The sequence below is a fragment of the Pseudopipra pipra genome, chromosome Z, assembly GCF_036250125.1.
Source record: "Pseudopipra pipra isolate bDixPip1 chromosome Z, bDixPip1.hap1, whole genome shotgun sequence".
NCBI lineage: Eukaryota > Metazoa > Chordata > Aves > Passeriformes > Pipridae > Pseudopipra > Pseudopipra pipra.
This window is the reverse complement of record NC_087581.1, coordinates 24,323,832-24,338,105: the sequence shown is the minus strand read 5'-3', so window position 1 is coordinate 24,338,105 and position 14,274 is coordinate 24,323,832. Positions and strand designations below refer to the sequence as shown.

The 14,274-nt window shown below is 40.0% G+C and overlaps 1 long non-coding RNA gene across 1 annotated transcript; it reads right to left on the bottom strand.

The window, feature by feature from the left end:
• Nucleotides 1-1,950: 1,950 nt before the first annotated feature.
• Nucleotides 1,951-13,309, bottom strand: LOC135407288 (uncharacterized). Its single transcript, XR_010426797.1, has 3 exons — nt 13,147-13,309; nt 10,743-11,105; nt 1,951-2,590 (listed from the first exon to the last, which is right to left on the bottom strand). It is a non-coding gene; the product is annotated as an uncharacterized LOC135407288 (long non-coding RNA).
• Nucleotides 13,310-14,274: the final 965 nt, after the last annotated feature.

Sequence of the window (14,274 nt, the reverse complement as noted above, 5' to 3'; positions counted from 1 at the left end):
AAAAAGGCTCATACAGCACTGACTCTTGGATCGTCTGAACTCTGCTATGTCCAAAACGATCTGCTGAGACTGCTGCGTTCAGCATCTTGCCCTAAAAAGCACTCACTGTGGCCAGCACTGTTCATAACTCACTCACTAGCTGGCCAGTCAAGTGTGTAATGGCTTCTGGGAAGAATGGTGCTGGCCTCTACCACAAGGCCAGTTTTACTTGTGGGATCATGGTACAATTGACAAAACCTAGAGGACCACAGGACTTCTGTGGCCTGAGCTGTCACAATTGCTTGGCTCATTAGCTCTCTCCCCAGATTTTGCAGGCGGAAGAAACACCCTGCAACCAAATCATAGATTGGTGCCAACACCAACTAGCTGGTTTAGCAGAGCAAAATCAAAAATAGGTGCACCACAAGACTTCTCATCTCTGAATGCACATAACATACCTGCCAGGAAGCAAGTCCTAGAATTACAAAATGGTAGAATATCCTGAGTTCAAAGGACCCACAAGAATCATGGAGTCCAACTCCTGACCCTGCACAGGACCACCGCCAAGAATAACACCATGTGTGTAAGAGTACTGTCCAAACACTTCTTGAACTCTGTCAGGCTTGGTGCTGTGACCACATCCCTGGGGAACCTGTTCCAGTGCTCAAACACTCTCTGTGTGAAGAATCTCTTCCTGATATACAGCTTGAACTGCCCCAATACATTCCCTCAGGTCCTCTCACTGGTCACCACAGAGAAGAGATCAGTGCCTGTCCCTCCTCTTCCCCTCATGAGGAAGTTGTAGACTGCTATGAGGTCTCTCCCCAGTCTCCTCCAGGCTGAACAGACCAAGTGACCTCAGCTGCTCCTCATAAGGCTTTCCCTCACAAGTGAGCAAGAAGACTGAGCTAAGAGTGGAAACTGTCAAATGGAAAACAAAAGATTGACAGGACTGTGAAAGAGGAGAGCAGACCAACTTTACAGGAAAGAGTGAACTGCAGAAAGCATTAGAAACGCAAGGGAAGAAAAAGAAGACAGGAAGTATATATTGTGAAAAAAAACGCCCAAGAAGAGAAAGGTAAATAGAAGGAAAAGGTAGGAGGAAAGGAAAGCTTGTATTTAACTATATTTGTATCTGATGTACAGTAAACTTCAGATTCGATGCTATCATTATCTCTCTCTAATATTGATTGTTGACATGAGGAAATCCCTAGTAACAGGTAGAGATCCCTTGTAACATAACTCCCTTGTACTTTGTGCGTGTCCCAGTGAGCATCTAGAAGAGTTGTCTGGGTTTTTAACAAGACAAGCCAGTGATTTACAGTCTAGATTAATTTTTATGAAGAAAGCAGAGAGGAGTAAAATGCTTTGACAGTTGCTATCAGGTGAGGCTACTCGTCTCCAATGAGCTTAGCTGGATCAAGGAAAGACCAAAAGACTATAAGAACTAGAATAAGATGAAATGGGAAGAAAAGTCAAAAGGCATTGTTTTCTGCTTGCTGAGGTTCTGAAATAACCCTTACTGCAGGCAGCATGGATGGGGGAGGGCATGACAGCTATAGCAACAAGAGTCTTGCCCAATAAGAACTTTACTCACTGAAGGTCTGGTCACAGCTGGGGCACATGTAATTTCTTCTGTAAGTCTTAGCTTTACTAGTCACGTACTTTAGAGAAGCAGCTGCAGGAAGCTGGACAGGCTTTCATCTACTATTGTCAGTTTCCAGCAAACTTAAATCTTTATGTACATGTACTTCTGTGTTTCATTTTTCAGGTGATATTTCAAGACTGCTGACTTCTTTTCTTTGAACAGTTGGGACAGTAAGATGAAAGAAGGAAAAAAAAAACAGAAAGCGCAAAAATTTAGGCACAAACACCCTACTAAAACCAGTAGTTCACAAAATAACTCTAGTTGAGCCCAATCCTTTTTTTATCCCATATCAGCTCAATCACCTATATGATCAATAATAGGGGGAGAAGAGGCCAAGAGGAGAAACCATTCTATTGTGTGTACCTCAAAGTAGCAGAATAAGGCAACTTTTCTGCAGAAACCCGACATGAAAAAAGATTATACTTTGCAGGTGTTCTGCTGTAATACCCCCCAGAATCAGACCTATCTCTTTCACTGTGCTAAGTCCTTGTCTGGTCTTCCTGTGGCCATCCTTCTTCCCTTCTTCTCACTTTGCATATGCTGAAAGACCCTTATTAGCCTAAGCTGCCATGTAAACTCAAGTATAAAGAACATATTTACAAAGTGATCCTGTCTAAACTCAGTGAGTGCTTCAACTCTTGACCTACACAAGAATTTAAGAGGTGTCACCTGACATCTTTTCCACAATCAGTGCATTACTTTTGAACACATTGTACCTTTGGGGTAGAATATGGGAGATCCCACAAAGAAGCCTAGGAGGGGATCTGTGGCTTCTAGTTTAATAATTGCTCAACAACTGAACTAAAATTACCACAGCTCAGGGAGATAATAATAAACAGACCTGCCATCAAATTAAGTGAGGCACTTACCATATGTTTGCACTTGTTTCATATGCACATGTAAGCGGAGGGAGACAGGCAGGGAACATTCACATCAGGTGATAAATGCCAGGCCCTGGGAGTTCTTGGAAAACAAATGGGGTAATTATGGAGAACCTAAGTAGCATTATTATGATTATTTATTATTAAAAGCCATGCAGTAAGAAAAAGCAGCAGCAGGTGATTATGACTATGTACATAGAGAACTTTCAGCATTTAATGTAAAAAATTCCCTCATGTCAAACCAATAATCACCCTTTCAAAATGATGCCATAGAGAGTCATATATATGGAGTGTTGAATATAAATCTTTTGATTCCCTTTTGTAATGTGAAAAATGTCACCTCTCACATGAAGGCTGCTGCTGCAGGACTTTGTGACAGCTGAAAAGCACATGTTGTGCTTCCCCCACCTTCTCCTTCCCCTTTCCTTACAGTCTCTCATAGTCTCTCTTGATAAATGTCTTCAGAAAAATATTTTATGAGGTGCTTACCTAAAAAAATATATCTTTCAAGGTCATGTACACAATGAGGCCTTAAACACTAACCACACACAAGAAACACTGTTCATTTGGTCCAGCATGTAGATGCAAGAAAAAAGAAACCCATCAGTGTTGAGTCAGAGCCAAGGTGGAACCTTTAGCAGTTTGTTGTGACTTGATGTTATTCACCTGCTGTAGGAGAAGGGAGAAGCCCCCTCACAGAAGATGGTCTTTTGTTGAAATGGCTGAGTGTGCCTCAAGATATAGAGCCTGAAAACACCACATGTGTGATCAAAGACATGGGACAGCTTCCATATGAAGGAAAACTAAATATGCTCAGAGTCTTAGGTGAGAAGGAGGGAATGCTCAAAGGAGGAGATGGTCTAGGTCCAATTATAAATATCAGGAATGAAGAAATCATTGAGTAACAATTATCCTTTTTTTATTTTGTTGGTTTTTTTTTCCATAGGACAGGCTTAGAGGAAACAAAGTCGAGTGTTTTTTCAGTTGGCACATGATTATTCTGTAGAGTTCATTGTCATAAATCATATGAAAGATGAGGAATACAAGTGCATTCAAAAGCAGAAGGTTGTATTAGGAAATCTCATAGCTGACAGCTTCACCCATATAGTGCTTCATATAGTGCTTCTTAATAACTCGAAGAGGTAATCATTTCAAGTGCAACCCACAGGGAAAAATGTTACTTTCAAAACCCTGGGACATGTTTCTGCTATATTTAACATTTCCAAAATATCATGCCCATTATAGTCCCATTTCCTGAGCAGCTCATTACAGATTCTTGTTTTTATAAAATATTTTCCATTCTTTTTAGCATGTTTGCCATATCACACTGGAATGTAGTCAATCTGCGATTGCCTGAGAGAAAGCAAGTATTCACTCCAATGGCTCTTCCATTCAGAAGAAAAGTTCGAGATGTGTAACTTTCAAGGGAAGTCAAACATAAGAGTAACCTGACCACATATACCCTTCATTCACCTTCTTTAATGCATTGTGAGTGTTCTCTTATGTCCTGAAGTGGTTTTCTGTTTTCCTACAATAAAGTATTACATCCTTTCCCTCATATTAATCCAGAATCTGTGTGCCCAGTCTGAATCACAAAATTGTAAAATCTGGCACAGCTACAGCTTGATGCAACACAGTGGCTCAATCCATCTCTTTAGGTAAAATTATTTCAGCTGTATAAAACAAGAAAACATCAGTGGATGAGGAAGCAGATGTTGTATCTGTTCCTGTTTCACACTAAAACCAACAAAAATATATTGTCAGCATGGCATATTCCTAAATATATCTCATTCCATACAGCCACTGTCCTTTGCACTGAGATCTGTGAGGCTACAAACTGCTGATACAGTGCTGCACAGCTGGTTTCTGTATTTCTTTAGTTTAAAAGAAAATGACAGTACGAAAGAAAACAGAAAGGTCTTTACACTCTTGGATTAGAAAGATATGCAATTTCAGGCACCAGAGGCACCATCAAGATCTAAGATCTGACACGCTGTATATGCTTGAATTTGATTTTGTTATTTTGAAGAGGACTGCAGTGAGTTAGATTTTTGCAGGTTGTAAGAGGAAGAGTAGCAGCAGAAAGATGTTAGACTTACTTTGAAATGCTTGGTTTGTACTTAAAGGGAGTTCATCTACCCTAATCCAAATGTGCTTTAGCTCTAAAAACTGTGTGAGATTTTGGCTTGTTATAACCAGGAGCCATTTGTCTAACACATTTGTGACTTATTTAGGGGCTTTCTTTGGCTGCTTATACTAGCCAGAACACAGGAACAAGTCACTTTACACTTTCCATAAAGATTTCCCAGTCCCTACCCTGTGTTTCTTGGAAGGGAAGGAACTAATTAGTGCCTTTGCCTTGGATAAGCCACATTAGCTGGACTAACAGCTGACAGAAGCACTTTTTCTTCATGTGCACAGTAGTATCACCTCATACATCTCAGGGGCACTGGGTCAGTGCGGTGATGTTCCTTACCCACCTTCCTCAACCATACCTACCTTTACAGAACAATGTCAGACTTGTTCTGCAGTCATCTCTTTTCCTATCAGACAGACAAAATGTAGCAGGGAGCAGGTAAGGACTTAGGCAGCAGAGTTAAGACTCCCTCTTGCACTCTACTGTCCTTTTTTCAGATACTTCTGTCCAAGGTGTAGTGTCAACCCTACAATCCAGAGGCTTCTCTAGCACATCCCATACTATGTCCCAGAAAAACAGGACATATTCTTTCAGTCCCATGAACTAATATCCCATATGCCTTTCACTACCAAAATCAGGCCTCGCAGTTTAGAGGGATCAACTGGATAACTTCACAGCTCTTCCCAGGTATGGCTGTCTCCCAAGACTGTATGCTGAATAGAGGCTGTGGTTTTTTCTGTTCTTGTACAGGTATATTTTGTGCAGTTTAATACTAGATTAAATTGTGTTACATGTATTATGGTTTTGTGATGATAATAGAAAACTTAGGCTCATGCAAGCAAAATCAGAGCAGACTGCATCCTGCTTCTGACCATCGTCATGCTACAAAAGAAAGCGAAAAACAACAGAAATTGTATCATGCATCTACTTATACATATAAGAGTATCAGTGGCAGAAAGCTACCTTCCTGCCGCTCTGTATCTTCCCAGACACATAGCTTTCAGTTATTTCTACTGCTGTGTAAGACTGCAGAGACACGTTTGTAATAAAACAAGTGCTTTTTAAATTTTCCAAGTGTATGTGCATCTGCAAGTAAACATAGGGTAGATCCTTTATTTTTCATCTTTGCACACTAATCTGTTGTACAAATGTTTAAACACAGCATAGCAACCTTTGCTGATAAATTTGTGGAAGAAATATCACCTGTGAACAATGACTAATGTCTGTCTCATGCATTTCTGCCCTACATTCTGTCATACATTCGGGGGGAGAAGTTATCATATGGATTAAGTTAGTAACACCCATCCTCACATTTTCAGGGAGTGCTTCCTCTTAAATCATATCTCTTTGGACTCTGACAGGCCTTCACACCTAGTCTTATTTCATGCTTGAACTTCCCAGGGACACATTAGTTGTGCTTCACAAATCACCATGTTTGCTAGTGAATGAAACACCCTAAGCAAGCAATACTTAAATCCTTGAAGGAACTGGGAGCATTTTACACTTCTGTTGCCAGTGAGCTAAAGGGTCTATCTCCTTGAGGCTTCTACCATATGTTTTGTTGTTAAAGCAAGTATCTTAATAAGACAGTCACAGAAGATTTTGATTAGTGGAAGGTTCCCATGATATCTTTATCTCATAGTATGGTTTTCTGCAGGTAATGTTTTTATTTAAGGGGTACTAATTAAGGATCCTAATAGGGGTTTTTAGCCAATTGCTTTCTTATTTTTGTTCACCAAAAATGTATCTCTTCTCTCCAGTTCAATATGTTAATATCTCTTATAGAAAAAAACACTTAAGCAGCAAGTGTCTCTCATGCATATATGGAGTGTAACTTGCCTGATATCAAAGATCAAACATATATGACCGTACCTAAACAGTGTAAACTAAATTACTCCTCTGAAATAAAAGCTTTTATAAGTCAAAGGTTTTAATCTGAAACTGAACTTAAAAATAAACTCTTTAACCCACAGACAATCAAGAGCAGAAGTCTCAGAGACAATAGAGTTTTCTGCAGAAGGACATGACAACTTACTTCCCCTTACATAGGTTACTATCATCCCCATGGTCATATGATTTTCAAAACCCTTTTGAGACTTTTGGCTGTAATTTTGTGGGCCTTCAAAGACCTGAGTGCATCCAGCTCAACTACTAGCTTTATAATGCAGATAGAATAAGCCCAGGCAACACCAGTCAGCAGTACTAAAAGAAATGTTCTGAGGTAGTAGCTCAGTAGAGTATGAGACAAAAGCCAGGCTGAACCAAGTCTTACCAAGTCAAGGAAAAATGCAATTAGTAATGTTAAAGCAAATTTGGCCAGGACCCCAATTATTCTACCCCATTGTGCTTGACTGCCTTTTCTAGAAGACTTGGCTCTTGAAGTCTGCAGAGACAGTGCAGTCCATGGTGTTCTAGTAAGAACAAACATGGATTTCATGTTATGTGAATCCTTTTTTGGAAACCTAGTTACAGCATCCTACCATGAAGCAGAGCGTCATGACATAAGGAAATGCCATATGGCCACATCACAACAGGATAATCCAAGATAATTTAGGCTGATTTTGCCAGTTTCTTCTTCTAAGACATCTGTGCAGGAAGTGGTGGGATTTTTTTCAGAGGATTGTAGCCTATGTTCCTTAGTGTGACACGGTATGTCAGCTGGCTGCTGTTGATACAAACTTCCTACACAAGGGCACAAGGTCTTTTGAGCTACCTTGTTCTTGGAGAAGAAAGATAAATACCTCAAGAGGGCAGTAAATCTCATCTGAAGACAGGTAAACTCTGGAGCTGCTTATATACTAACGATGAAGGCAGAGCGGACTACCGACTTAAAACAGAGAACTATGTTTTAGACAGCTAAACGTAAAATAAATGGTCTGTGTCCCGTTGTGCACCCAGGTAACACAGTAGGGACAAAGAGGTGTTTTCTTCCGTGTGTGTCCTCACCCTGGCTTCTGCACCCAAGCAGGACAACTTGAAGGCAGGCAATGATTTGACTTTCCAAGGAACCAGTTCTTGACATTTTCTTGTGAAATTAACCTGTCTCTGAAGACAAGTATGGAACTAAACTATAAGACAACTGGGTAAAAACAGAGAGCTAAATCTCTGGTCTGCACAGCTAAATAAGCTGTTTAATCTAAAAAAAGGCTCAGATAGATGAATTTCAGCAATTAAAATTCTCTCATTTGGTGTCAACTGCATTCCTCACAGTGTAGAAATAATAATGCCCTTCAAACTGTTGGCATCTTTAATTTTAGTTTTATCTATTTAAATAGAATAACTCGCATAAAACCAAGTCCGTGAGCTAGGAGGAGTAGTATGACCACGGCCTCAGTGGTGTTGATGGGAAAATAGGACAGACATACAGGTAACCAGCTCAGCAAAACAAATGATGAAGAAGAGAGAAAAAAATCACAAAGAAATTTCACAAAGAAATCTGGAAGTTGCAGAAATATGTTTAGGGCTGTTTGGTGTCCAAACTACATGGCCATTGTAAACTAACATATAGCATATCTTTCTGTCTACCCTTAAACACATTCTTTGTCACCGTGACAAAAGCCACAGCTGTAAGCAGTTTATGGTGCAATTGCTTGATCAACAGCCGTTGGAATAAAAGTAAGATGAGTCCTCCTTTGTTGCCTCAACACTCTCACCTCTGCTACAAAAATGCTCTTTAACTGGCTGCAGACGGGCTTCTTCACAAGTGTTTCTAATTCAGCTAAACATCTTGATAGGAAGTGTCATAAATTACATGTATGGGACTGTCAGTAGAATTTTCAACAGACGTAACATGAGTTCATATTGAAATAAAATGAGAACCTTAGACAAATTTCTGAGCCTATAAATGTTCAACGTCACCTACAATCCCACTCACAAAGACATTTGGGAAAACTTTGATGATCCCAACTAATGTGTGATTGTTCAGAGAGGAAGACTCATAGGCTGTAATTTCCCTACACCTTGCACTGTAATCTTCCTGCACTTTACACAAGTGATTCTACTTACACAATTCAAAAGTGATAAAATGTATCACATATGAGCTATTGTGTCAATTTCCTGAATACTCATTTCAGGCTGGGAAAAAAATTTCACTTAGCACTTTGATATTTATTTCTAGGTGTATTTATTTCTCTGGTAGGCATTTGAGATCTGAGTACTGAAAAGATGCATGCATGTACTTAACATTATATATGTGAGTACCACCATTGATCTCAGCAGGACTACCCTCTGTCTGAAGTCAGTGAGACTACTCATGTCTGAAATCAGGCAAGTAAATTAAACCCTTTCAGGATCAGGGTTAAAGCACATAGTTTTTTCCCCTCAACAGTGGTGAATGGAAAAAAAATAATTCTTTTTCAGAATTAGTATTTTCTTTTCTTGACACTTCTGTTTTCAAGAAGGCTATCTCAGTTCAGAGACTACTTTTGCTCTATTTTTCCTACAGTTGTAAAAATCCCTATTGACATTTTTGTAAAACTGGATTCTTCTTGTTTTAACTGCAGGCTCTAGTAAGTTTTAAGTATTGCATGCTACCATGTAGCCACATATTAAAGGTGTTGATTGGTTTCCCTAGAAGTTAAGTATATCTACTGCATGTGGGCCTTTTCTATTTTATGGGATTCATATGACACACTACTCACTTTTATGCCTCTGGTTCTTTGTTAAGGAGTGTGATTAACATCTATCATTGTCAAATTTGCATTGAAATAGAAACCATTGCTTTGAAGCATCGTGGATTTGAACTCCATGTTCTGGAACTGATGTGATTCTACACACACCACTCATCCTAACATGGTTTCAGGTTAAGGCCAGTTGCTGCATATCTATAACTCACAGTTTTATCCACCCTTTTAACCTCTCTGGAGTGCTCCTTCAAATCTCCATTCTTGTGCTTCATCCTGTAGGTCAGCTAGGCATTCTCAATAAAGTACAGCTGGACTTAAGCAAATGCTGCCTTTCCTTCTCAGACCATATAATCAGCAATAAATATGAAAAAACTAGGCAACTTCAGTCAAATGTTGTTATATTAAGCAGAAGGAACAAGACTGAAGAAAAAGGAGGTTAAAATCAACAAGGATCTGTACTCATATCCACCTTAAACTAAGATGGGATACCCAAGGTAAATCCTGGTTTCTTCACGCTGCAAAGAAATGCAAGAAGCAGTTCCTCAACATCCTATGGATGGAATGGGATGTTTTTGCTATTGGTTGTCCTTGCCACATGTTGCCCCTCATAAGGTCACATTTGGTTATAGTCAGAGAAGCAGGATTTCCTCAAAAAATAGCTCATATATGGCAACTTACGCCTCAGAAGTGTTTAATTCCAAGATGTACTACCTCTACCGCATATTACTGAGTATGGTTTTCTGCTCATCTACCAGCAACTAGCAGTTAAATACACATATTCAATCAGCAATCATTCCAGTAACCCAAACCCAAATCAATAGTAACAAAGTAAAATATGAAGTTCAAATACATGTTTATGTATATAAATTTATACATATATCATTCTGTGGATTCTAATATTAATTCAAATTTCCTATGGTTCCTCACCGGCCAAGAGTTTCCTTTTCCCGTGTTCACAGAGAAAATGATATGAACTGCATAATAAACTCATGATGGCATTCTTTAGGAGTGATTGAAATTGGATGCTCTAAAACCATAGATAAATTGCATTAGATCCATTGCTGTGAAATTGCTGAATCAAATACCAGCCATAGAAATGTCTCCATTTTCACAAGAAAATGGTCTGGCTAGCATTTTCTTGCCAGTCTGGAAATACTCAACCTGATCTGATAGTTTCAAACTGTGACTTTTTTACTGGCAAATAACATTCAGAGAGATCCCAAATTATTTCCTATAATGGACTCATATTTAAAAAAAAAGTTAAAAAAAGAAAACAACCTGAAAATTTTTGAAAACTTTTGTCTCACCCATTTCTATTTCGAATTTAGTCCTTCTGAATAATTATTGAAACAAGTAACACTAGACAGAAAGCAAATACAGTGAAGACATTGGATTGGTAGAAATAAGTCAAGGAAACAGTTTTTAGGCTGTTTCCTGAGGCAATGTACTTATATGTGCCTCTTTTCCTCTACCTGTTTGTACTGCTGAGTCCTGATACTTTGTCATTGCTTGTCAGTTTTAACCAATGTGCAGAGGTTGCAGTGCAAAATACTTTCATGTGTTTTCTGTAAAGAGAGAGTAAAACAGAGGGGGAAAAGTAATGAGGCAGAAGCTTCAGTCTGCACTTGATCCTCATCTGTCCTCAGGGACTCCACATGGGTGAACATCCCAAAGAGAGGGATGGCCAGTGTTTACACTTCAGAAGGCATCAGACAACCCAGCTTTGAGGCATATATTTACAGGAGTGCAGTCCTAGTTTTCTTGTTCCTCCTGGAGCTAGTTTTTGATCCATCCATTACTTTCCTCAGGAGAACTGATCAGCAGCATCCAGTTCACTGCAATGAACACAGAGGCATATATAAATTGACCCAACAGTTAATGGCTGGGAATACATTTGTACACAGTCAGTATTTAAATGTTGCTATGCTGTTAGTGACAAGAGTAGTCATAATAGTACTTCAGAATTGCATATTTGTTTGTTTTCCACTAGAGATTGCAAAAAGGATCCAGAAAATGCATACAAATTTTTAATCCTCTTTCACGGATGAGGCAAAGGGTGCATGTGGTGCCAGGAGCATGTAGAGGTGAAAAGAGATTCCAGATGCCTCTGGCTCCAGCACTACCTTCTAACTATTCAGTTATGCCACCAAATGACAGCAGGTCCCAGAATTAGTAGCAGCAGTAGTAACTATAGTACTACCAAAATAGCAATATCGATTATAGTAGTAATTGCTAAATATTAATACTAAATATACTAAATTAGTGGTAATTACTAATCATACCTGAGAACCCACACCAGGAAACAGAGAAGCTGGTAGCTTTACTAACATCACTCAGTATCAGAGTGAACAGTAAAAGTAGAAACGCTCACCCCTGTCTCACCTTCTAAATAATAGGCTATGCTCCTTTATGCTTATCCATGTTCTCAGCTTTATGGATCCACTATAGATAAAATTGCCAAATCACCATATAGTTAAGCGATTCCAGGTTCATATTACAGTTTGCATTGTGGTTGGGAAAACATTTTCAGATACTGTTTAAACTTACAATAAGCCTTTGGAACTTGTTTTTATATTTGACTGTGGCCTTTTATCTCTTTTTAGTGCAGACAGGGACCTGACTCCGTTAATCTGCAACTGATTTGTGTGATGGCAACATTTCCAGCTGCACAAGTGCTGTAACATCTATACCTAAATTAGCTCATGAGTCAACATATCTAGTTGGGTTATTACATGTATTGCATCCATTATCTACAAATGAAATACAGCTGCGTTGTCTGTTGCACCATTTTAAAACATCCACTTAACGAGCCTTAGAACTTAAAAAGATTGGGAGCATTTGGTGACAACAAATAAGAAGGAAACCTAATCTGATCCTGTATTATCCAGCTGTATTTTTTTTTCTGGTAGAACTTAATCAGGTGTTTACCATAAACATGAACAGTACTTTTAGTTTATTTGCTAAATAGGAGTTGGACATAGAAGGCATGCCTGGGTCACAGTCAAAGGCTTTCACTTGCAAAACAAGGTCACTCAGGTCTTTGTGACAGACACTTGAATTAAAAAAAGCCTTTTTTCCCAGCAGTTCAAGATCAGGCTGACATTTTGATGGATCCTCCTTAATCTTTTTCACATTTTCTTTCACTAAATGGGGAAGCATCATGATGGCCTAGCAGTTTTCACCATTTCTGGGAGGAGGGGGAGCAGGGGAATTACAGGGAAAGCATGGGATTGGGGGCTGGGAAGTTGTCTCCATATTTTCAGAAGTTGAAAGAATCTCTGGAGAGCTCCCAGATTGCCTGTATACTTCTTTATGTGCAGCATGTTGGGCACCTGTTTTCAATTCCGTCTTCAGATCAGAAGATCCTCCTCCTTGGGGTCTGCAAGCCTGGCTGTAGCATATAAAATGTTCCATGCACATGGCTGTCATTTCAGGTTTCTTTGCAAATGATTTCTGTTCCGTGTATAGGTGAGAGGCTTGTTTGAGGCCTACTTACATCATACCTATGGAACTTGATCCCCACTGTAGGAAATGCATACGGAGGGCATTTGTTTAAACTTTTGGTCAGTGGGGGTCATTCTCATTGTAAATGGATTTTCACTCATAAACTACGTGAGATTAGTTTAAGTCCTCACTGGAGACCCCAGCTTTGCAGAAATCGTGGCACATGAAAGCAAGATGACTTCTCATTTGAGCTTGTCGCTGTGCAACTTCCAGATGCCAGCACATCAGCCTGCAGCTTTTGCACATCTATTTATCACAGCTGTGAGAGCTGGGGAAATTCCGCATAACAAGGAGATGTGATACACCCATTCCTGGGAAATAGCAGTTTCAAAGAAGTGGGATGACCAGAAGGAAATTGACCCTTCTGCTCACGTCAAGGTGGCCTTCTTGCCCCTTAGTGTCTTAGTGTCAGACCTGGAGCCATGTTGTTGGGTTTAAACCTGAGTGCAACTTCAAGCATCCACATTTGCGGGATTCTAGAGGCCAGTACTTCACCAAGTTCATCACTGAGACATAGTTTGGGAATGGAGGTCAGTCGGCTAAAGGAGATGAAAGAGACAGGAGAAGGAGAAGGAGAAAAAAGTCTTTGAGACAAATGTGTTAAACTATGAGTTAAACAGGTTGTTCATTCACAGAAGTGTCACAATAAGCGATGAACTTGACTGAGGAAGCAAGTTAGCTCATTTTTCCCAAGGGAAATACCTAAGATGAAAAAGTGACCCAAGAAGATATGTGAGGCTTAACTACAGCTGCCCAGCAGCAGGACCCTTCAGCAGCACCTCAGGACTCCCAGGGTAAGACTGCTGCCATGGTGCCCAGAGGCCATGGCTGGAGGATGCTGTCCCATGCACTCATGTCTCCTCATGGGTCTCAGAGACCTCAGTGCCCATGCTACAAAAGCAGATGCCTCCGGGGTAGACATCTCCATGCTGCCAGTGGCAGCCCTTACGATGGTGTCCAGCCACAAAGCAGCTGAACTGCCTTCTTGTAAACAACCTCTACTTAACTAACAGAGCCACAACTTGTTGGGGACAGTGAGGAGATGTAGAACCCCAGAATGTAAGAAGTTAATGTGTATGTCAAACACTGATAGCTGGATGGCTGTAGAGCCAACCAAGGATTGTTGGTAATAACATGCCATGAGAAACAAGATGCAGCTGAAGAAGGGGCCACGCAGAGGTTGGGCAACACTTTTCCAGGACAAAGATCCTTGTTCTAGCTCCTGGAGATAAGCACAACACAGTACTACACAAGTGCAGGAATGAGCCCTAGAAGTGGGCAGGAATTGTAGGGGGGGTCAAGACCACCAAATTCCGCCAAAGCACTCCCACCCATTTTCAAAAAGGTCTGAAAGAATGGACTGCGCATTCAACCTACCCCTTTATCCAAAACCCACCGCCTTGTGCTTATATAGTAGATCAGGGACTAATATATCAATCTCCATGCCAAGTGTGTAATTTTCTAATAGAACTTTGTGATGTTTTGTGAACCCTCTGACTT